The sequence below is a fragment of the Balaenoptera physalus genome, assembly GCF_965194825.1.
Source record: "Balaenoptera physalus genome assembly, chromosome: 18".
NCBI classification, from domain to species: domain Eukaryota; kingdom Metazoa; phylum Chordata; class Mammalia; order Artiodactyla; family Balaenopteridae; genus Balaenoptera; species Balaenoptera physalus.
In genome coordinates, this window is record NC_138899.1 from 57,927,218 (window position 1) to 57,952,818 (window position 25,601).

General features: G+C 41.3%; 2 long non-coding RNA genes across 3 annotated transcripts in view; both read left to right on the forward strand.

The window, feature by feature from the left end:
• The first annotated feature begins 11 nt into the window (after positions 1-11).
• LOC309647784 lies at positions 12-11,901 on the forward strand. 2 transcript variants are annotated; one of them, XR_014256292.1, is made up of 2 exons: positions 12-98; positions 11,502-11,901. It is a non-coding gene; the product is annotated as an uncharacterized lncRNA (long non-coding RNA). The 2 variants fall into 2 exon arrangements; XR_014256293.1 differs by having other exon boundaries at positions 40-98; positions 3,824-11,901.
• Positions 11,902-21,778: 9,877 nt separating this feature from the next.
• Positions 21,779-25,601, forward strand: part of LOC309647783 — a 159,051-nt gene continuing 155,228 nt past the window's right edge. Inside the window, exon 1 of the long non-coding RNA XR_014256291.1 lies at positions 21,779-25,599. This is a non-coding gene — a long non-coding RNA (uncharacterized lncRNA). The remainder of the gene's footprint in view (positions 25,600-25,601) is intronic.

Below are 25,601 nucleotides of genomic sequence, written 5' to 3' on the forward strand. Positions count from 1 at the left end.
CTGGCGCCCTCCGACCTGATCGCTGGTGACAGCGCCCGCCGCGCCGCCCCGCCCCGCCGGGGATGTTGAATGGAGCGCGCCTGGCCAGCTACATACAGGTGAGTTGGTTTGAGGTCTCACAACCACCTTAAAGGGTGATAACGTTATCTATGATCAATCACGGAGACCTCATGCAAGCGGGGAGTAGGAAGTAGCCACCAGGTAACTGAAATCCTGAAAGACACTTTAGGACTATTTAACAGGTCACCCTAATTTGAGGTTCCTGCAGGATATTTGAGACTGTGAACAATATATTAACCTTCAGATTCCAGAGATTAGGTCAATAATTAGAATCAACTAAACAAAATTTGGCCTTTTATCAGTTTTGACTGTTTGGTTTTTGCCAAGTACTTTCTTTTTTTAAATTTTATTTATTTATTTATTTATTTATTTATTTATTTGGCTGCCGTTGGGTCTTCGTTGCTGCGCGCGGGCTTTCTCTAGTTGCAGCAAGCAGGGGCTACTCTTTGTTGCGGTGCTCAGGCTTCTCATTGTGGTGGCTTCTCTTGTTGTGGAGCACGGGCTCTAGGCGCGTGGGCTTCATTAGTTGCAGCACGCAGGCTCAGCAGTTGTGGTGCACGGGCTTAGTTGCTCCGTGGCATGTGGGATCTTTCCAGACCAGGGCTCCAACCCGTGTCCCCTGCATTGGCAGGCGGATTCTTAACCACTGTGCCACCAGCGAAGCCCAGGGAAGCCCCTGCCAAGTACTTCCAAGTTAAAGGAAATGGAAAGTGAAATCAAAAGTGAAAGAAAAAGCAGAACTGGAGCAGCAAGCTGAGGGTAAGGCAGAGATGATTCTCTACGCAGCCCTGCTAAGTGATTGATCAGACATTCAAGAAATTTTGATTAAATACCTGCTCTGTGCAAGACATTGGACAGTAATTCAACTATGGTGTGGGAATAGTTTAAAATATGGATTTGCAAGATTCTATAGGTCCGGGGGTGAGTCCCCGCATCCAATTTTTTAATAGCTCCTGGATGACTCTGATGTGTGCTGCGATGATCACCACTGTCCTAATGCGGGCTACACAAAGATAAAAGAAGGCTCTTCCCTCACCCAACCGCTACTCTAGGAGACGCGTAAACAAACGTCAATGCCACCATGGGATAAGCGAAATAACAAGAAGATGTGTAAGGCTATTGGATGTTCAGGGAAAGTAGGGATTAGCCCTCTGAATAATTCAAAGAAAAGGGACATTTGAGAATGAGCCACAAAAGTCAAGGGGTTCACCAAGAAGAAGGAAGCACAATGCCGGAGGCTTGTGGCTTACACTGACAAGGTGTGTACCTACTCCAGGTGGGGCGGGATGGCTGGAACACCCCAGCCTGTAGTCAGCAAGCCACTTAGGAGTTCGATTGTTTTGCTTATATTACTGGTCCTTAGAAGATAAAGACAAACACATGTTTGGTAGCTAATGAAAGATTTAAATGAAGGGTGGGCAGTGCGTGGAGTAGGACAGGAGAGAAGGAGGTAAAGGCAAGGGACTTGTTAGGGAAGGAAGTCAGGGTTTCTATGCCACCTGCAGCGTTAGAGGTCTGTCAGGTTGACCACGGGTTCTCAAATGTCAGAGCGCGTCAGAACCACCTGGAAGGTGTATTGAAACAGACTTCTGGACCCTAACCCTTGTGTTTCTGATTCAGTAGGTCTGGGGTGGGACCCTGTGGGGTATTGTGAAGAGTAAAGAGTTAATCTACATCAGTTGTTCTCAAATGGAGTTGACTTTGCCTCCAGCAGATATTTGGCAACGCCTGGAGATCATTTTTATTGTGAAGGCTGGAAGAGGGTGGAAGTGGGGCTATTGGCATCTAGTGGAGACCAGGGATAATGCTAAACACCTTACTGTGCACAGCACAGCCCCCCACACAGAGAATCATTCTGCCCCAAACGGCAGTAGATCAGGTTAAAAAATCCTGACCTACACAATACGTCTAGTTGAGAACCCCAGTAATTTAACGGTTGCTGTTTTTATGGTGACTTTAAGGTTTTAGCTTTGTAAAATGGGTAGGTGGCACAACCATTCATCATGAGTCAGGAGGAAGGTGAGAGTTTGAGAACAGTTGGGTTGGAGGTGCCTGCAGGGTGAGAAATGCAAACAGTGGATCTGGGTGGCCTCTCTGGAGGTGATCTTCAAAATCTCTTCTGCTAGGAAAACACCACAGAAACTTTTGTTTTCAGAAGAGAAAGTAGTTGTTTTGGTGGTTGGATTAAATTCAAATTTTCAGTAAGGGAAATCCCATTAGGGGAAAACCAGTACTGTTAAAGGAGCTGGTAATAGTAATACTGACTTCAGGAATGCATTTAGTTGACCATATTTATTTTACAACACAACCATGTAACACACCCACGTTTCAAACATGAGATAGAAATAGAAGATAATGGGCAAAATCTAAATTGCTTATTCTGTTCACTTCTTGCTTTGCTACATTCTCAAAGTGTTTTTAAAAATGTGAATATGCTTTCTAAAATGTGAATTGCAATAGACATCTAAAAGCTTCTTCAAGGTGCTCAAGAGTGAGTCATCCATGATACTATACATAGAGAATCCTAAAGATGCTACCAGAAAACTACTAGAACTAATCAATGAATCTGGTAAAGCAGCAGGATACAAAATTAATGCACAGAAACCTCCTGCATTCCTATACACTAAAGACGAAAAATCTGAAAGAGAAAGCAATTAATTCAAAAAGAATCATGTACCACAATGTTCATTGCAGCTCTATTTACAATAGCCAGGACGTGGAAGCAACCTAAGTGTCCATCGACATATGAATGGATAAAGAAGATGTGGCACAGGGCTTCCCTGGTGGCGCAGTGGTTGAGAATCTGCCTGCTAATGCAGGGCACACGGGTTCGAGCCCTGGTCTGGGAAGATCCCACGTGCCACGGAGCAGCTGGGCCCGTGAGCCACAACTACTGAGCCTGCGCGTCTGGAGCCTGTGCCCCGCAACGGGAGGGGCCGCGATAGTGAAAGGCCCGCGCACCGCGATGAAGAGCGGTCCCCGCACCGCGATGAAGAGTGGCCCCCGCTTGCCGCAACTAGAGAAAGCCCTCGCACGAACCGAAGACCCAACACAGCCAAAAATAAATAAATAAATAAATAAAGTAGCTATAAAAATTAAAAAAAAAAAAACAAAGAAGATGTGGCACATATATACAATGGAATATTACTCAGCCATAAAAAGAAATGAAATTGAGTTATTTGTAGTGAGGTGGATGGACCTAGAGTCTGTCATACAGAGTGAAGTAAGTCAGAAAGAGAAAAACAAATACCATATGCTAACACATATATATGAAATCTAAAAAAAAAAGAGAAAGACTCTGAAGAACCCAGGGGCAGGACAGGAATAAAGATGCAGACGTACAGAATGGGCTTGAGGACACGGGGAGGGGGAAGGGTAAGCTGGGACGAAGTGAAAGAGTGGCATGGACATATATACACTACCAAATGTCAAATAGATAGCTAGTGGGAAGCAGCCACATAGCACAGGGAGATCAGCTTGGTGCTTTGTGACCACCTAGAGGGGTGGGATAGGGAGGGTGGGAGGGAGACGCAAGAGGGAGGAGATATGGGGCTATATGTATACGTATAGCTGATTCACTTTGTTATACAGCAGGAACTAACACAGCAATGTAAAGCAATTATACTCCAATAAAGATGTTAAAAAAAAAATTACAAAGGGAAAAAGACTACTTTACGATGGAGGATCTTGGCAGACACCACCTTGTTATCAAAATTAACATCACTAGGAATCATAAAAATAGAAATTGTATGCTCTTTTTTAGTAATCAGTGAGAAGAAAGCAGTTTCATTTCTCCAATATGCACAACCATCGTGAAGAAAAACCGGACCAGTCCAAACGGAGGGACATTCTCCAAAATAATTGGCCTGTGATCTTCAAGTTTCAAGATGATAAAAGCCAAGGAAGGGATGAGAAAATGTCCCAAGTTGAATGAGTCTGAAGAGGGGTGACAGCTAAATGCAATATTTAACTCCAAATTGGATCTTTGACTCTAAAGGATATTATTTGGATACTTTGTAAAAACTGAATGGGATGTGAGAGATGAATTTGATATGAAGATTTTGATGGTTGTATAGTAAGTATGTAGGTGAATTCGCTGTTCCGAAAGAGTTCATGTGATCAGGTTAGGCCACTCAGATAATTTCTCTATCTTAAAGTCAAGTTAAGTAACCTTGACTATATCTGCAAAATCCCTTTTGCTGTAAAACAACACAATCATGGGAGTAACACCAGGGGGCAAAGATAGTGGGGGTCATTTTAGAATTTTGCCCATCACAAGATGGAAGAGAGAAATGTATTTGAGTCTTCTCTCAAACAATATATGTAAAGAAGGGAAGGTGAAAATCTGCTTCTCAGATTCATGAAATAAGCATTGGGAAATTCTGGACTATGACCTTTGAGACATCTTCAGCAGTGACATTCTTTGATTTGTCTTTATGAGGCTGTAAGAGCATGCATAGTATGTTTCTGACTTACTGTTGCATTCCCAGCACTTAGCTTAAGGACTGGCACATAGTAGATGCTCAAAAATGTTGAGGGTATGAAGAAAAAACTATGAGTGAAGAATTAGCTATGGCAACCAAAGATTTATTTCCTTATTTGACTAATCAGAATCTTCAGTGCTGGTCCCTCAGTGAGTTATTCTTCCAAACTAACCAGGTTAAGGAGAAACCTGGTAGTTAATTTCCAGTTCCCTCTTGATTGATGGTATTTGTGTATATACAGAATTCCAGAGGTGTTTTTCTTTTGTAAATATAATTTGCCAGGAAGACTTAGAACATATTCATCTATCAATAGAAGCAACTAATACATTCAGAATGAAAGGATCTTATGATGCTATGTTGTTTCAATTAACATATATTATGATGAAAGCTTAAAACATTACTATATAGGGATATAGGAGGAAATTATATTAAAGATTATTTTGGAAATTAAAAAAAAAAAAAAAAGAGAAGCCAAGAAATGTAGTCTTAATTCAGCATCTAAAACTTATTTGTTGAGTACCTAGTGTGTACCAGGCACTGGGGATATAGCAGTGAATCAATCCATCAAAAAGCCCTGCCATAATGAAGCTTTCATTCTAGATGGACAGCTAACAAAAATAAGATATGTAGTGTTTTAAATATTGTTAAATACTATGGTAGTCAGATTTCAAGATGGCCTGCAGTAATTCTTGCATCCTACCCCAAAACTGGGATAAAATGTAATGTAGCAGTAGGCAATTAATATAGATTTTAGTACCTGGAAGTGTGGTGCAGTTTAAAAAAAAAAAAACTGAAAATATGGGCTAGGTTTTGGAACAGAGAGCAGGAGCTGAAAGGACTTTGCAGAAAAAGGTAGTGAAGTTTAGGACCATTGAAGAGACTGTTAGTTGAAGCCTGTTAGCCTATGAGGAGGCTGCCAGTGATAGATGAGGGAAATGTTATCAGGAACTGGGATCTTTGTTATGCGGTGGTAGGTAGCTTAGCAACATTGTTACCTACAGTAATGTGGACAGTAGAAAATGTACCTAATAAACTGAGTGAGCTAGCTAAGGAGATTTCCAGGCAGAAAGTTGAAGATCCTGCCTAATTTATTCTTGCTGCTTATAGTAAAATATGAGAGGAGAGAGATTACCCAAATGAAGGATTATTAAACAAAAGGAGCCAGGACTTGCTGGTTTTTCGAAGTGCCCTCTCAAATGGCTAAAGAGGAAGCTGAGAGTGGCTGTCAATTCTTTTGTTAAGACATCAGAATGATCTAAGGTGATAAATACCTCAGGGAATTATTCAGTCAAAGACTAAAACTTTCAGAAGCTAAAGAGTGTTATCCTTCAAAGTTTGTCCTTCAAGGCAAAAGACAAGGTGTGTTTTTTGTCCAATGGAATAAATCCAAATGAGATTCATAAAAAAAATCTCAGACTTTTAAAGAGAATTGTATTTGCAGAAACACCACCAGTTTGGACTAAAAGAGATAAACATTAAAAAATGAAAATGGTCTTGTACTGACAGGAATCAGGCTGAGAAAACTACACAACTGCACACCTGGGCTACCTTTCATGGAAGAGGAAATGTGACTCTAAGGACAGAACTTAAAGCCCCAAGGGTGTAACCAAGTGCCATAAAGAGTTATCTCCATTCCTGGAGTCCTTATCAAGGAAGTATTAATCTGTACCTCCCTGGATTTCAAAATTGCTATAGCCTAGTGATACCTACATGCCTTCCATTTTTCCCCTTTGAACAGAGTATCTAGACTAGTTATCCTATGCATATGCCACCAATTTATGTTGGATATATTGGGGAATGATAACTTGTCCCTTTACTTCATAGGTCTTCAGGTCAACAGAACTGTACTGGAGGAGCTATACCTAAGTAACTACATGTGAAGAGCCTCACCTGCAACAGACATGATTTAGATGACAAGATTCTAGGTTTGAGCTGATGCTCCAGCTAATAAGTCATCATTCTCAGCACCTTTAGGAGCAGCTCTTGGTTTGCTTTTTGTCCAGAAAGATTAGAAAGAAGTTACTAAACTGTAATAGAATGATGGCTTAGAAGGCTGATTAATAGACAACGTGTAGGGAGCAGTCTTGAACATTTATTTTAAATTGCTTCTAATAAGTCATTTCTCAGAACATTAGGCTAAAACCACAGGACTGTGTGCAAGCAGAATGACAATTTAGGCTTTTTTGTAGCTTGTGATAGAGTAGGTGTTGTAGAGTATAGGAGAAGAATCATCAGCTGGTCTGTGAGGGAAGGATGATGAAATATGTACACAGAATGTACTAAAACAGAGGCTATGGTAGTGAATTTAATACCTGACACTTTTCAGGAGAATGTGGGAAGTGTAAGGATATAAAAATTATTTATTGATATAAGAAATGTCTAACTGTTTAGACAGTGCTTTTGGAACTCCTTCCAAACACATATCCGTTGTGTCTGTTTGTCAGAGTATCATTTCTTTGGATCCCATGCAGGTGATCCCAAGAGGTCACGTTGTTCTTTTGGCTGGAGTACAGGGACATCACATCAATGGGATGGGTTTTGTGGCACCCTGTTGTAAAAAATAAAAGTATTTTGAAGAGCAAACCCACATCACCCTAAGTCCCTTTTGTTTTCAATAAATTATCATGGCTATAATATAGGAAGGACACATAAGATGCTAGAAAAATAGTACAGTTTGTACAATGTCAGTATTCAATAGAGGTTTGGGGGCTTAATTTAGATTAAAACAATCCAACAGACTTGTCTCAAAGCCTTACATACTCATGCAGAATCTGGCCACAAAAATAAAGTTAAGGCCCAGCAAAACACGGTATTTTCTATTTCCTGGCTGTGTTTGTCAGCAATGCTTTTTCTAAGGCAAAAGACCTTGGGTCATCATGCTGTTATTCCCTTTCAGGATGTATTTAATCCAAGAAACACGTGCTTCTGGCTTATGAAATGCTATGATTAAGTTTTAAATCCCTGGGAAAATAAATGAAGCAATCAATGTATCCTGCTCTAAATAGTAATAGGCAGGTTAGTTCTGAGTTACTGTCAACAATCTGTGCTTCAGACCAGATGATTAATTCTGGCCAGAATACTAAATTGTGTTCTAAAGAGATGACTGACACAGGTTATTTGGGGAATTTTAAACAAGAAAGTTACCCATATTGTGTCTTTTTCTTAGAGTACATGACCTTAAGTGAATTACTAGACTCCTCTGAACCTGTTTCCTTTTCTGTAAAACCTCTCCTATCCATTTGCTTTTACATAATTTCAGAGCCAGATGTCATTATTCCACACTGGAAATCATAAAGTGTTTTTTTATAATTATTATTTAACAAGTTAACAATGGCTTACTGGATAATCTGGATCTGCGTATAGTATTGTAACAGTCAGACGATAACATTTTTACAGATAATATAAATGTGCTCTACAGGAAGGTTGAGAATCTAAAAAGAAATTTTCCATTTATTATCTCATTATTATTTATCCTGACATAATCTGTGAAGAATGTTAGTTTCTTAGTTTTAAAGATGAAGCAAGCAACTCAGAATGAACACACACACACACACACACACACACACACACACACACACACACACAGGGCTACTACTGTGTGTCAAACACTGTTAGGCACTGTGTTTGTTCCTGTGTTGCGTTAGTTCCAAAATCAGGCTTCAGATCGAATTCCTCTGTCTACTGCTCTCTACGCTGTCTAGCTCTGTTTGATCATATTGGGGTATTTTAATATTTATTTATTTATTTATTTAGGCTGCGCCAAGTCAGTTGTAGCACGTGGGGTCTTTAGTTACAGCATGTGGTATCTTTTAGTTGTGGCATGAGGACTCTTAGTTGCAGCACATGAGACCTAGTTCCCTGACCAGGGATCAAACCCGGGCCCCCTGCACTGGGAACGTGGAGTCTTACCCACTGGACCACCAGGGAAGTCCCCATATTGGGTATTTTAAAGGAGATACTATCCAGCAAGGAAATGAGGATTAAAGATATTGTCTTAGTCCATTCAGGCTGCTATAACAAAATACCACAGACTGGGTGGCTTATAAGCAACAGAAATTTATTTATTTATTTATTTATTTTTGAATTTTATTTTATTTGTTTTTTTATACAGCAGGTTCTTATTAGTTATCTATTTTATACATACTAGTGTATGTGTGTCAATCCCAATCTCCCAATTCATCCCACCACCACCACTACCCCCGCCACTTTCCTTCTTTGGTGTCCATACGTTGGTTCTCTACATCTGTGTCTCTATTTCTGCCTTGCAGACAAACATTAGAAATTTATTGCTCAAAGTTCTGGAGGATGGAAGTCTGAGATCAGGACACCAGCAGGGTTGGGTGAGGGCCTTCGTCTGGGTCACAGACTTTTTGTTGTATCCTCACACAGCAGATTGGGCTAAGGTGTTTTGAGGAATCTCTTCTATAAAGGCACTAATTCCATTCATGAGGGCTCCACCCTTGTTACCTAATCACCTCCAAAAGGCCCTACCTCCTAATAACCATCACCTTTGGGGGTTAAGATTTAAACATGAATCTGGGGTGGGGGACACAACCATTCAGACCAAAGCAAATACAGTGACATCACTTGCAAGTTTCCCACAGGTAAGTGAATGAAAGATATGTACATAGAAAAATGACACATTTTTCTTACATGCACATTGCAACACATTCTCATATATCTCTTTCAGTGGCTCTTTTAGAATATTTAAGTCCAGAAAATCATGTATATAAGATGCTGATGTTAATAGCAAGCAAACAAAAGGTTTGTATTAGTTTCCGAGGACTGCCATAACAAAATGGCAGAGCAGGTTCCTTCTGGGGGTTCTGAGGGAGAATCTGTTCCATGTTTGTCATCTAGCTTCTGGTGTTTGTTAGAAATCCTTGGTGTCTCTTAGCTGCCAAACTTCAATCTCTGCTTCTGCCATCACTCGGCCTTCATTCTTGTGTGTCCTTATATCTCCGAATCTCTCTCTCCCTGTAAGGACACTGGTCATTATATTTAAGGCCCACCTTAATCCAATATGACCTCACTTTAACCTGATTACCTCTGCAAAGGCCCCATTTCCAAATAATGTCATATTCACATGTACAGATTTAGGTCTTCAACATATCTCTTTGGGGGACACAATTCAACTCACAACAGCGTTTTTAAAATTTTTTTTGCTAATTGAGGTTAAGTTGTAGACTTATAGCCCCATTACACCTAAATACCTCAGTGTGCATTTCCTAAAAATAAAGACATATACTTCTTCTACATAACCATAGTATACTCATAAAAATCAAGAAATTAACATTGATACATACTACTATCTAAGCCACAAGAGTCCATGCAGATTTTGCTAGCTGTCCCCGAGAGTCCTTCATAACAAAACAAACAGACAGACAAAAAGCAGTCTTCTTTCCTCCTTTTCCTTTTTTGTCTTTATTATCCAGGATCCAATCTAGGACCTTTTAGTTGTCCTGTCTCTGATCTCTTTCAAGCTGGAAATATTCCCAATTTTTCCTTGTCTCTAATGACCTTGACATTTTTGAAGAGTGCAGGCCAGTAACTTTGCTGTGTTCTTTGCAAAGGTTTGTCTGATGTCACCTCAAGAATTGAATAAAACTATGCATTTTGGCAGGAATACCACAGCAGAGATGCTCTGTTTTTCTCAGTGTATCGTATTAGGAAACATATGATGGCAGTTTGTCCCATTATTGGCAATGCTCACTATCATCGCTTGGTTAAGATGGTACATGCTGGGTTTCTCAGCTGTATAGTTAATGAATAATTAATAAGTAACTGATATGCAATTTATGAAGAAATACTTTGAGACTATGTAAATATCCTATTCCTCATCAAGCTTTTACCCAGTGGTCTGATCATCCATTGATGTTTCCTGCCTGAATCATTTATGATTGCAACATAGTTATTTCTAACGCCATCATTCCTTCAACATTTATTGGGTGACATTCCACCTTAAGGAAGAGCTTTCTCTTTTCCCCTATGAATTCATTTATACAAATATGGACTCATGGATATTTATTTGTTCAATGGGTTATAATCCATTACTTTCATTTATTTTGTCATGTTTGGCCGGTGAGAGCCCCTTCATGCTAGCCCCTCTCTCCTTTTGACATGTCCCATCATTTTTTGAGCACTTCCTTACTTTCTGGTTCAAGATGTTTCGGGCTTATCTCATACTTTTCCTTCTGAGAAATTATCCATTCCCCCAAAGAGATCTGTTTCCTTTTCATGGGGAATGGTATTTAGAAACCAACACTGGGTGCAAGTTGTGCTCACTTTTCCTGAGATATCATTGCTTCTAGGCTCTTTCAGAAGACATATATAGGAAATACACACACATATACACATACGCATATCTCTGTTTTTATATCTATTGATATAGATGTTTATTGACCCATGATAAATAGATAGTATTGTTGAAATAATTTTCTAGACCCAAGACAGAGCTGCTCCTGCTTGGGGTGCCATGTCAGCAAACCAAAACTTAGATAACTTTCATGTCCCTGTAAATGCTCTGCTTGACCAGAAATGCAGTATATCCAGTTGCCAATCCCCAAACTCCAAGCCAACTCTGGGCTCTATACTTATTTCCTTGTTCCTTCTCACCCCAAGCAAGATTGACTCTGTGGCCCCAGCCAGTCAGATATTTTCTATTTTTCTCTTCCTTGCTCTTTATTCTGCAGAAGCTTCCTGGCTCCCACCCCATTCTGCAGTTCTCCAAACAGAGACTGTCCACTTCATGAAGTGTTAAATAAAGTTTGTTCATATGATCTAAATTGTCTTCTTTAATCATTTTTTTTTAACAGTGTAGTAGATAGAATTCTGGGGTAGCCTCCCTAAGATTCTTGTCTCTCATTTATTCAATCAAACATTAATGTAGGTACTGCTGTGAAGGGATTTTACAGATATAATTATAGTCTTATATCATTTGACCTTGTGATTATTCAGGTAAGCCTGGCCTATTCAGATGAGTCCTTTAGAAGAGGAGAATTTCTCCAGATGGAGAAGGGAAGTCAGAGATTTGAAGCACAAGAGGTTTGAACATACTGTTGCTGGCTTGAAGATGGTGGTACAACATGTTGAAGAATGCAGGTGACCTCAAGTAGCTGAGGATGGTTCTGGCTGACTGCCAGAAAGAAAACAGGGACCTCAGTCCTACAACTACAAGCAACTAAATTCTACCAACAACCCGAATGAAGCAGATCTTTTTCCCAGAGCGTAGATAAGAGACCAGCCTAATGACACCTTGATTTTGATCTTGTGATACCCCGAGCATAGAACCCAGCCAAGCGCTCTTGGATTTCTGACCTACAGAACTGTGAGCTAATAAATAGTTGTTGTTTTAGGACACTAAGTTTGGGGTAATTTGTTACAGCAGCAATAGGAAACTAACACAGTTAGACATTGATATAAATATAAAACTATGAGTTTACACTAATTCCAATCAAATACCACAGGATTTTTAAAATCTTCCCTTTCTCAGATCTGTACCTTCAAAAATTAATAACCTGATTTCCCTTATCTTTGAGACATTTACTTATTTGCTCAATCTCCTCACATATAACCAAACTCTTCACCATGTGGGTCATCTCCTCAGCCTCACAGCACACAGGGGTTGCATTGGTTGAGTTCCCATCACCCCTGACCCCATCACACACACTAAACCCAGACCTCACCATCCATCATGGCCATGCCAACCAAGTTACCCCTGGACTATGGCTCCCCCCAATCTAGAAAATTTATGTTTAAATACATTTTACTTTTTTAGAATCATTTTAGAGACTAGTTATTCTCTCTTAAAAAACTGTAGCTAGGTACCACTTCCTGCTTAAACGGTGTTATTGCTGCCATCAACAGGAAACAACACTTTACTGAGTACCACTGTACTCACCATTGTGTGAGACATTCTGAAGCAACTCTAGATGAGGAATACAATGCCTACATTACCCGAAAAACTGAGATTACCTGTTGGTGGATGTCGAGCCAAAAGACACAACCAAGGCAAAAAGCAGGAGAAGGAAAGATTTATTATTACTTGCAGCAAGTAAAGAAAACACCAGGGATCTTTCCCAAAGCAGTGTCTCCCCAAACAGCAAAATTGGGGACATTTTAAGCTAAGGGCACATGTATTCATGAAAGGACTTGGGTGGTGGAGAATTCAGCATAGAGTTGGGGCAAAGGTCGACAGAATCCAAGCTTTAGTTGATTGAAGTCATGAGGGTCAACATCATCATTCCATCCTCCAACTGGGTTGGGGGCCTTAGTTCCTGCAGAACTCAAAGACATGCATCAGATTGTTATGTATATCCTAGGGCTCTGTTATATCACTGAAATATTGTTTCTTGACTGCTTTTCCTTTCCTGCATTCCCTCACTTCCCTTAAGATCATTAGTTACTGAGACCCACTCAAAGGCAAGCATTGTAGCCAGGCTTAGATCTCACAAAATGGCTTAGGCCAAAATGACTTCTCTTCTGTCAAGAAATCCATGCCTGATTCGCTTTCTCCAGGGACCCCTTACCCTATCTGCTTACACCTGCTTTCAGACCACCATTTTATGATATAGTAAGGATGGAAGAATTACAGCCCTAAAATGATAGCTGAACTTTTACTTTGCTTAACATTCTTCTTCAAAATATGATAGACTCCCTTATCCAGTTTTGAGGGGTTTTTTTAACAAACAGCCTGTTAAGGAGGAAGACATTTTCTTCTACCCTTCTAGGTTCTTCTAGCTGGTCTAAGAATTAAGTTGACGTGAAACAGGTTAACAGGAGAAAATGAAACAAAGTTTAATAACATGTATACATGGCAGAGACTAAAGAAAACTGAATAACTTGTCAAAATGACCAAAGTCCTCACCTTAAATATCATCCTCAGCTAAAGACAAAAGAAAATGTAGGACTTCCCTGGTGGCACAGTGGTTAAGAATCTGCCTGCTAATGCAGGGGACACAGGTTCGAGCCCTGGTCCAGGAAGATCCCACATGCCATAGAGCAACTAAGCCCGTGTGCCACAACTACTGAGCCTGCACTCTAGAGCCCACGAGCCACAACTACTGAGCCACGTGCTGCAACTACTGAAGCCCACACACCTAGAGCCCATGCTCCACAACAAGAGAAGCCACTGCAATGAGAAGCCCGCGCACTGCAACAAAGAGTAGCCCCTGCTCAACGCAACCAGAGAAAAACTGTGCACAGCAACGAAGACCCAACGCAGCCAAAAATAAATAAATAAATAAATTTATAAAAAAAGAAAATGTAGAGAGTGGGGATAGTCAGTTGTGGGAGGTTACCAGGAAAAGCACAGTAAACAAGGGTGATTTTGATGCAGATTTAAGTCATTTCCTTCCCCACTGATAAGACCTCCTAGAGATTTGAGCATCTTTCTCTTCCTGTTATGGAGGGAGACACCCTTTCAAATGGAGCTTTCTCTTACAAATGTAAATATCTCTCACAAAATGGTACCACCTACTTGATTTTCAGAGTTTTTCCCATGTCTACTCTTAGAAAATGACCAGCTTAAAATATTTAATATGGCAAAGAGACATATTTTGGGGTGGCAAATTCTGCTCCCTTACAAGCGCATGTGCTTATTAGTAAAAGGAAAAAAACAGTCCTGTCTGTTTTTCCTTTGCCACTCACACGGATGTTGACTTAAAGACACACAACATAAGAGATGTGAGTTTGTCAACAAAAAATTAATCAATAGTTGATATAAGGAAGAAAATGGAAAATTTTATTTGAGACAACCCGAGGATTATAACCCGGGAGACAAAGTCTTTCAGAAAGCTCTGAGGACTCCACCTTCCCCCTCCACCCCCACACCCCCACACCCCCCAACCCTCCGTTAGAGCTCAAAACACAGTTATACAAGTTTTTGAGACAAAGGGTTAAATGAGGTATTATTAACAGTTCACACAATCCAGATCTACACTGCAAAGTGAGTAGTGGGTCATGGGGTCATCATGGCCCTTTACAAGATTAAGAAGGAATGTTATCTCCTGAGGAGGTTTGGTTAATGCAGTTACACAATACACATGAAAGGGGATGGAAGAGGCACAAATTTTAGGTTTAAAATTTTCTTGGGGCTTCCCTGGTGGCGCAGTGGTTGAGAATCTGCCTGCTAATGCAGGGGACACGGGTTCCAGCCCTGGTCTGGGAAGATCCCACATGCCGCGGAGCAACTAGGCCCGTGAGCCACAACTACTGAGCCTTCGCGTCTGGAGCCTGTGCTCCGCAACAAGAGAGGCCGCGATAGTGAAGAGGCCTGCGCACCGCGATGAAGAGTGGCCCCCGCTTGCCGCAACTAGAGGAAGCCCTCGCACAGAAACGAAGACCCAACACAGCCAAAAATAAATATAAATAAATAAATAAATAAATAAAATATAAAATTTTCTTGTCTTGCATAAAGTATGAATTTTATTTCATCAAGTTTTATTCAGTGTCCTGTGGAAAACTATAGCCAAGAGACAGGCACTGTTAGCGTTGAGGAAACACCTCCAAAGAGGTAGAGAAGCTGTAACCAAAAGTGGGTCTGGCTGCTCGCCACTCAAAAGCCAATAAAGAGGCAAGGTTGGTGAAAAGGAAAATTTGCTTTATTTCAGATGCCGGCAATTGGGGGGGGGGAGGGGGGACGGACTCCTGTCCAAAGGTCAGTTCCCCCACCCCACCCCGACAATCAGCATGCAAGAGCTTTTATAGACAGAAGGAGGGGGCTCCATGCAGAAACAGCACAGTCAGCTCTGACAGTCACCTTGAAATTGGTCATGCGGTGGTCTGACCAGCATCATCTTGATTGTTTTAAATACAGTTAATCTTCAGTTCCAGGGTCGGTTTGTGCCCATTTCCTTGAGGCCAGTTCTTGGAATTGTGGCAGCTTATGTCATGGCTACAGTCTGGTCATCATGTAGTTAACTTCTTTCATCTGATGGGGGTTTCAGTATCTATAAGACAGCTCACAGGATAGGGCTCAGAATGTTACCTATAACCCATGAAGAGGAACTAAACGTCTTTGACTATGCTTAATGACTAAACTATTATTATTTAGTCTTGTTGGACTGTTTTCCTTTGTTTCTGCAGTTTCTGATTTCCCTGATTAAACTTATTCTTTGGCTAAAGTTTTTCCACGGACAAAGGCAGGCAGAGGACATTGGGGGGAAGGACCACGGGGTCCTGCTCCTTTTCAAAGCCAGTTTAAATATGATTTTTTGGCTAGGAAATACATGCAAACAAACAGACATCTTGGTAAAAGATTACTGCTAATCACAAAGAACAGCTAACTCAAGTTAACGATTTTAATGCTTTTCTATATATGGGAAGATGCAAGAGTCTGAGGTCATTAAAATTCTTCTTGTGATATGTATCTAACTATCTAAGGTGCCTGCTTGTCCAAAGCACAGAGTGCCTCATCTTGTATTAATTTCCCCTCTGAGTGCACTGTCCCTCTACTTAAGCATTGTAGAACTGGGTGGTGAACAACACTGTTTGTTTATCTTTGTTCACACAGAATACATCACTTCTGACACTTCGGGCCACCAATTGCGTGTGTGTGTGTGTTTGAGAGACAGAGAGAGAGAGAAGGGTTTCCCCACACCAAACAATTCTGTGACACCAGCTAGGTATCGTACAGTTAAATTCAATTCTGACACTACCTGTTGATAGGGTGAGATCTCACAGGTTAAGGGCTTGGTCCCGCAAGACTGTACCCACACCCCCCAGATGCCAAATGCAAGTTCAGGTGACCTTTGCTTCTGACTGACTGGCTATATATTGGGGGTTCCCACAACCCTCTCTATGGGTTTGATTTATTTGCTAGAGAGACTCACAGAACTCAGAGAAACACTTATGTTAACCAGTTTATTATAAAGGATATTATAACTGATACAGATGAACAGCCAGATGAAGAGGTAATAATGAAGCCAAATCCGGCCTCTGTACCCCAACACTGATTTAAACCTTGGAGACAGAGTTTTGGATGAAGTGGAAAAGAATAGCTTTATTGCTTTGCCAGGCAAAGGGAGCCATAGTGGGCTAATGCCCTCAAAACTGTGTGTCCTGACCTGGAGAGGGAGTGAGGAGTTTATATTAATGGTTGAAAGAGGGTGTGATCAGCTCGTGGACATTCTTCTGATGGGTTGGTGGTGAGGTAAGTGAGAATCAGTACATCAACCTTCTGGTTCCAACCAGTCTGGGGTCTGTGTGCTTGTGGGCAGCATACAGTTAACTTCTCCCACCTGGTGCAGGTTTCAGTATCTGCAAAACAGCTCAAAGATATTATTATGTGTATCTCTTGAGTGGAAACCAGAACCCTGCCCCAAGGCTGCACTATTGTTTCTTGACTGTTCGTCCCTGGTCTCTGCATCCCCTCCCTTTAATTAGCAACTGTTTGAACCTGTCAGTTTGGAACTCAGGGAAGTTCATGAAGGCTGAATGAAGCTTATTTCCTGTAATCAAGAAATGGGGGACACAGAAAGGCTTTTGTGCCCAGGAGCCCCACAGGGTACTGTTCAGTTTCATTAGGGTCTGGCAGAGTCTCCAGTGTAGGAACTTCTGTTCCCCTGGAGCTGGGGGGGCACCACCCTCCAAGCACATGGATGAGTTCACCAACGTGGAAACTCAAATCTCCTCTTTTAGGAGGTTATATGGAGCTTAATCTGCAGGCCACCCTCTTCTCCTTCCTAGAGGTTGTGGGGTGGGGCTGAGCATTTCAAACTTCGAATCCCTTTGACTATCCCCATCCTAAGGCTACCCAGGGACCCCACCCTAAATCACCTCCTTAGCTTAAACTCAGAGGTGCTCTTAAGGAGCTCCTTAGGAATAACAAAAGGCACTCCTTGCTGGAAATTCCACGTGTTTTAGGAGCTTTGTACCAGGAACCAGGAATAAAGACCAAATATATTTCTTATCATACCACAATTAGGAACATATCTTCCACACATTTCTCCTCCTTTGGGGACCGAGAGAGACCTGGGAAGGGCTGGATTTGGAAAATGTAAAACACAATAAATTTTCATTATAATAGATAGGTAATACACAGAACTTGTTTTGCTATCTAGTAGAAAAAGGCCTCCTTTCTCAACTATAGTTTTGGCTGAGAGACAAGGACAAAATAATTATATATTCACCTCAGTCTTTCAATAAAGGCAGAAAGAGCTTTCCATTTCAAATTTGTTTTGTTTTGTACCACATGTTGGTTAATTAGATAAAACCATGTCATGTGCCAGATTCAATCAGCCTGAAAATAATCAGAAAACCGGGTTTGGCATTGTTTATGCTGTTTTGGCTCAGCTAGACAAAAGCACAAAATGTAAATTGGATCCAGAAAATAACATATGGGGACTGGTGCCAGGTTTTCTTTCATGAGATTATCTCTAGCTGGCACCTGAGCTGCAGACACTGCTCTGGGGGACCATTGTAGACAAATCTACATGATGCTGATACCCCTTTTCCACAATTAGACAGTGGACACCTCCATGAAGGGCACTTACCTTTCTGCCTTTGACATAGGCCAAACCCGGCTTTCCAGCTATTGGCAGTCAACTGAAAATACATGTTAAAAAATGAAAACATGTTTTTGTTTGGCTTATCCCCTAGTGATTCCCTTTAGATTCACTTCTTTGTTTTTAAAATCTCCTGAAAGATTAGAAATACAGTCCTGAAATCACTCTTCAGCTGTATTTTCTTGTTATAGGTAGTTCAGTGAATATCATTAAGGAGAAGGCAGAGCAGTTCATTGTCATCCTACTTAAGTGCCGAAGGATGAACATTTGAGAAAATATCCAAGTGATCACAGAATAACAGTCATTTTAAAAACCTAATCATCTGATCGATGATAAAATCCAAATTAGCTAGTTTTCCCTTCTCTTCCTGCTATATAAACTGTCTGCTATCAATACACAGAGAAATAGGATTACATACTGCTCTTTTTATACTTCTTTAAAAAGGATATTCTCTAGAATATTCTAGAATGTGGTGTGGGTGTTGATGACTATCTAGTATGGATGAGATTCCACCAGCAACCACCTACTTGCCACATTCAATGGGAACATTTTTTCCTTATCTGTAGGTATCTGGCATTTCTCACTATTTCATCCCTTTTGAAATTTTCTTGGTTTCCATAGCCCCATTCTCTCCTGACTTCTAGCTCTTCTCCCTCCCACTGGGGAGTTCAGGTTATGTGAGCATTTGCTGCCCTATGCTCCTAGTCTGGTGCCTTACAATAAACACCGGTACTTTCCTTCACCACAGCCTAGTGTCGGTACAGTAGATTGGCCAGCAGATACAAATTTGTTTCGGTAACAAGGGAATACAGAAACAAAGGAAAAGCAGTCAAACGATAGTGCAGTGATAAGGTAGAGTCCTTGTTCCTCCTCAAGAGATATACATAACAATATCTTTGAGTTCTTCTTCAGGAATTAAGGCCCCCACCCACGTGGAGAATTCTTCCTGGAACACCACCCTGTTACCTCACCACCAACCAATCAGAAGAAAGGCACACACCCTGCAGCCCATCCCCCAAATTTTGCCTATAAAAACTCTTCCCCCAAAACTATCGGGGAGTTCAGAGTTTTTGAGTACAAGCCACCTGTTTTCCTTGCTTGGCCCCTGTAATAAACCTTTCTCTGCTCCAAACGCCAATGTATTGGTTTGTTTGGCCTCGCTGTGCATCGGGCACATGAAGTTGGGTTTGGCAGCAAGTGGCATGAAAAAATGTGGGGAAAGGAATTTTTGTGATTAAATGAGACTAATGTGACATAAAAATCAGCTGCGGTGTGCGGACTTCGTTTGGATCCTGATGTGAACAAACCAGCTATTTAAACATTTTTCATAACGATGAGAGAAATTTGGATATAACTGGATATTAGATGACAAAAAAAGTTATCAATTTTTATTAGATGTCTCAATGGTGTGATATGTTAGAAAATTCCATATTTAGCAGGAAATATACTGAAATATTTAGGGTGAAATGAAATGGTATCTTCATTTGCTTTAAAATACTTCATCCAAGAAAGGAAAATAGAGTACTTTTTTTGTGTGTGTGTGGGATCTTAGTTCCCCGACCAGGGATCAAGCCCACGCCCTTGGCAATGGAAGCACAGAGTCCTAACCACTGGACCGCCAGGGAAGTCCCTAGAGAGAGTATTGTGGCAGAATCTTGACAATTGTTGAATCTGGATTTAGGGGCTATGAGGTCTCGTTATACTATTCTTTCTACTTTTTAAATGCTTACATTTTGAAAAACAAAATTAAAGAGAAATGAAAATAAAGGGAATTTTTACTTCATAACTAAAAATTTCAGAGATGGGGTAAACTTCAAATGAAGTTTGATTAAGGACTCAGTTTCTTTTTGACCTCCTTGTAGCTTTCAGGGGTGTTTGCTGCATCCTCAGGCCATCTCTTCTAATGGTCATGAAATAAGAGAGAAGGAGGCAGGGCACAACCTTTGAAAGAATGACATAGCCCGAGGACATGACTTAAACTGATTAGAACCAAATGGATCCAAGATGGCAGACAACTTCCACTAGACCTTGAGCCTCACATCAGCAAGCTAAATGGCACACCCACAGGAGCCATGACAGTTCCAAGACTGACCATAAGGATCAAAAAGTGGGCAGTGGCCCAATTCCTGGAAATCCCTGCCCCTTCCTAAAATAGCTGGAATAGTCCTCCCACTCGTTAGCCTGTGAAATTACCCACTCCTATAAAAACTGACAACCCCATACCTTGGTACCTTTCTCACCTTCTGCGATGGCCCACACTCTGTCTGTGGAGCGTGTTTCTCTCTAAATAAATCCACTTCTTACCGATCATTTTGTGTCTCACTGAATTCTTTCTGCGATGAGACATCAAGAACCTGAGCTTCATTAAGCCCTAAAACCAGGTGTGTGATCTCAGCTGGAAGACTGTGGATTTTGGCCGGGTTCGAGTCCCAGCTGCATGGGTTCAAGTCCCAATCTGAGGTGCACGGTTTCAGTTGGGGCATCATGTGTCCTGGTTGGCCAGGGCACTCCCAGGTACATCTATTGTCCTAACACAACTATTTATAGCACTATCTTTCATTCAAATGTGATCTAGTTTGGGATGATAAATTACAAGGTCACCCTAGCTCATGGCTGTCAAACGACTGTCAACCACAATTAGGGCTTCATGCTTCTCTGTTCATGTCCACCTGAATAGAAAGAAACTGCTTTCCCTGAAGCACACAGCAAACTTCTCCTATACTCCCGATATCCCAGAAGGGCTATGTGCCCATCCATGAAACAAACACCATGGCCAGAGTGGTGGGCCCACCCTGAGAGTAAGGAACAGAGTCAGTGCTTGGGTCGTTGTTGGATGGGGCCAAGAGGGATTGAGTGTGGGGAGGAAACCACTAAAGGTTACTACACGCCTTGCATGTCCCTGCCTCTGCCCTAGTTTAGGCCTCAACATCTCATACTCAGGCTATTGCAATAACTCCCTTGTTGATCTCCCTTTTCTAGTTTTGGCACATCCATCCCACATCATTGCTACCAGAATGATCTCCCTAGCATGTAGATCTGATCACGTCACTACCACATTTGACATTTTTTGGTGTCTTGCCTTGACCTATGAGATAAACTCTAAACACCTTTTCTTATTAAATAAAGCTGTGCCATATCTGGCCTTGGGTTATCTGTCTACCCTTATCCATCTTCACTGTCTTCTTTGTACTTTAAGTTTAGCCAAACTGGATGACTTGCTGTACTATTCATATACAATGCTTTCTCTACCTCGTTCCCCACCCCCCAACCCAACCCCCTTCTCACCCCCGAGCCTGCCTCATTCTTATCAATCCAGCAAACTTGTATTCACCCTTCCGTGGCCAGTGTGAGGACTCGCTTCTCCGACTCCCGCCTGGGTCTTTTCTAGAACTTACTATGTACCTGGCATTGTTCTAAGAGCTTTACAAAAGTCAATTCATGTAATCCTCACACAGGAAGTGCTATTATTTAAATAGAAGAACAGACATACACTATATCCACTATATCTATTCGTGTACTCTATGTTTACGTGCAGGGCCAAAGCCTTTTACTTGGGTGTGGGCCCTCTGATTCAGTTCTGCCTCCGATTTCTTCTACACTGGTGATCTATCCTCAATGACTACTAATTTGGGTTTGTTAAAATAAGGCGGGAACAAGACATTTTAAAAGCAAACTGAGTGTAGAATCATGCTCAGTTTTTATGAGCCTCTTACACCTGCCATTTGACGGCTTTTTTCTTTTTTTCTAACTTGCTTTCGTCGAGTCTTTCCAAAGCATTTAATTTCATTTCTGTAAACACAACTCCTTCCACCCCCAACACTTATACTCTATCACTTTGTAATGTCTAATCAGATTTTATCATTTCAAAGACAAGACAACCACTTGGGGATCAAACACGGCAGTTGGGGCTGAGAAGCAAGAAGAAAATATACAAGGAAACAAACAGGTGAAAGAGGTAATATAAGGAAAATAGTAACTAACACTCCATAGAACTTACTCGGTATATAGAGTAAGTTGTATATATGTTCTAAGAGCTTTACAAAAGTCAGTTCATGTAATCCTCACACAGGAGGTGCTATTATTATCCCCTACTTTACTGACGAGAAACTGAGGCACACTGAGGTCAATTTATTTATTTTTTGCCAAAAGTCTTTTAAAAAAACAAATGTTTAAAACCTTTTTTTTTACTGAGATATATCTAAGATGTATTACCAATACCTGCTTTTCTTTTAAAAAGTCTATTGAATGTAGTGTTACCTGTCTCTGAAGTGATTTAACCAATAAAAATAGGCCAATGAAAATTTAATGTGGATTCCCTTTTGGGTTTCACAAGAAGGATTCCTCTTCATTCTCAGGGAAGCCAGAGAAGTAAATTTAGCTAAATCAGGAAGAGATCCTTCTGGGGAGAGAGAGGACTTAATTGTTCTTGTTTCCATCCTTTTTTTTTTTTTTTTTTTGCTGGTGAGGGTAACCTTAGCAAAGAACCAAAGTCTGACAACTGAGTAGTCTTTGTGGAAGATTTTTCTTTAAAAGTGGCTACTGCTGTAGGAGGAGATACCCGAGGCAGCAGTGGAACGGGGGCAAGCCTGCAAGCAGCCAGCAATCTGCTCTCAGGAGGTGGAGTTCGAGCTGCAACCCTGCTGAGCCCAACTCCCTTCCACCTTGTTATCCTCTCCCCTGCCCGCCTCTCCTTTCTCCTCTTTTCCTGACTTCCACTCTGGAAGCTCCCCTCCAGTTCTTGAGCAGGGGCAGCAGCTGCCATAAGAGGAGCTGCATTTGACCTGGGTCGTCCTGTAATTGCTCCTTTGCTCCAGGCTGGAAAACTGCGACTGCAAGGGCCCAGCCACTAGGGGACACCATAACCCTCCTGTGAAGTGGAGTCTGTGAACTCCAAGAAATCAGATACAGTAAGTCCCCTACCTAAGAACGAGTTCCCTTTCTGACTTACTTCACTCTGTATGACAGACTCTAACTCCATCCACCTCACTACAAATAGCTCAATTTCGTTTCTTTTTATGGCTGAGTAATATTCCATTGTATATATGTACCACATCTTCTTCATCCATTCATCCGATGATGGACACTTAGGTTGCTTCCATGTCCTGGCAGTTGTAAATAGAGCTGCAATGAACATTTTGGTACATGACTCTTTTTGAATTATGGTTTTCTCAGGGTATATGCCCAGTAGTGGGATTGCTGGGTCGTATGGTAGTTCTATTTGTAGTTTTTTAAGGAACCTCCATACTGTTCTCCATAGTGGCTGTATCAATTTACATTCCCACCAACAATGCAAGAGTGTTCACTTTTCTCCACACCCTCTCCAGCATTTATTGTTTCTAGATTTTTTGGTGATGGCCATTCTGACCGGTGTGAGATGATATCTCATTGTAGTTTTGATTTGCATTTCTCTAATGATTAATGATGTTGAGCATTCTTTCATGTGTTTGTTGGCAATCTGTATATCTTTGGAGAAATGTCTATTTAGGTCTTGCTAACACATATATATGGAATGTAAGGAAAAAAAAAAAAAAAGGTCATGAAGAACCTAGTGGCAAGACAGGAATAAAGACACAGACCTACTAGAGAATGGACTTGAGGATATGGGGAGGGGGAAGAGTAAGCTCTGACAAAGTGAGAGAGTGGCATGGACATATATACACTACCAAACGTAAAATAGATAGCTAGTGGGAAGCAACAGCATAGCACAGGGAGATCAGCTCTGTGCTTTGTGACCACCTAGAGGGGTGGGATAGGGAGGGTGGGAGGGAGGGAGATGCAAGAGGGAAGAGATATGGGAACATATGTATATGTATAACTGATTCACTTTGTTATAAAGCAGAAACTAACACACCATTGTAATGCAATTATACTCCAATAAAGCTGTTTAAAAAAAAAAAAAAAAAGAACGAGTTCCCTTCTGAGAGCGCGTTCATAAGTCCCACGAAATTAGCCTAGGTACCCAACTAACACAACCGACTATATAGTACTGTACTGTAATAGGTTTATAATACTATTCACACAAATCATACATGAAAAAGAAACACAAAAAATAAAGAAAACATTTTTAATCTTACAGTACACTACCTTGAAAATACAGCAGTACAGTACAACAGCTGGCATACAGGGGCTGGCATCGAACGAACAGGCAAGAAGATTTACTAACTAGAGGAGGGGAAGGAGGTGGGAGATGGTAGAGCTGAAGGATCGTCAGCAATAGGAGATGGAGGGCAAGTTGCAATTTCACTCACGTCTGATGTTGATGGCACAGGTCTGGTTCCTTGCTGGATTCAATTCTACCCTCCTGAAAAAAATGACCCAGTGATGTCTGGGAAGTAGCTCTTTTATTCTCATCATAGATGACATGGTAGCACTGGATTGCATTCTGAACGGCTGCAGCAACCTTTGTGTACCATTCTATGTTCGGGTCCTGTGCCTCAGAAACTAAGAGTGCCTCCTCAAAGAATATCCCCTTGCCGTTTCCTGTGTCATGAATCTTTTCGGTTCTTCAGTTACTTCTTCTTCCTCTTGTCTCTCTTCGTCCTTTCTCTGCCCCTCCAATTTCATCAGGTCTTCATTAGTAAGCCCCTTGTGTTGCACAGCAAGGAGTTCAGTGAAGTCGTCCTCTTGCAGATCTAGCTACAGCTTCTCGCTGAGGGTCACTAGGTGGCTGAAGACCTCTTTGGATTCCTCATCCACTTTCTCAAACCCATGAAAATCATGAACAAATTGCAGGCAAAGGTTCTTCCAAACCCCATTCATGGTGACGGCCGTAACCTCACGCCAAGCAAAGTCAATGATTTTATAGCCTTGTAGGTGTTATAGTCCTTCCAAAATTGTCACAAGTTTGTTCCTGATTCGTCACTTGCCTTTACTGCCTGACGAAAAGTGTAACGTAAATAATATTTCTTGGAAGTCGCTGTAACTCCCTGGTCCATAGGTTGGATGAGTGACACAGTATTCGGTGGCAGATGCACTACTTTGACGTTGGGATGAAAGTCGTCCATGAACGGGGAGTGGCCCGGAGCACTGTCGAGCAGCAAAAGAATGTTGAATGGGATGTCTTTCTCCAAGCAATATTTCTCTACCTCCGGGATAAAGTGGAGGAAAAACCCGTCCTGGAAAATGGCTTGGGTAACACAGGCTTTGGGATTACTCTTCCACACAACAGGAAAAAAGCCCTTGGCTATGTTTTAAGGGCTCTTGGGTTCTCTGAATGATAAACTAAGAGAGACTTCAGTTTCATATAACTGGAAGCATTGCCACCAAACAGAGTTAGCCTATCCTTTGCTGCTTTGTAGCCTGGCATCAACTTTTCCTCCTTACTGATGTAACTTTGGTCTGGCATCCTCTTCCAGTAAAGTTCTCTCTCATCCATATTAAAAACCTGCTTGGGTAAATATACGCCTTCATCAATAATTTCTCAGAGCATTTCAGGAAATTCCCTGGCAGCTACCGAATCTGCACTCGCTGCCTCGCCACTTACTTTTACATTGTGAAGGCTGGCTCTAGCCTTGAACCGATGAAACCAGCCATGGCTGGCATTAAAAGATGT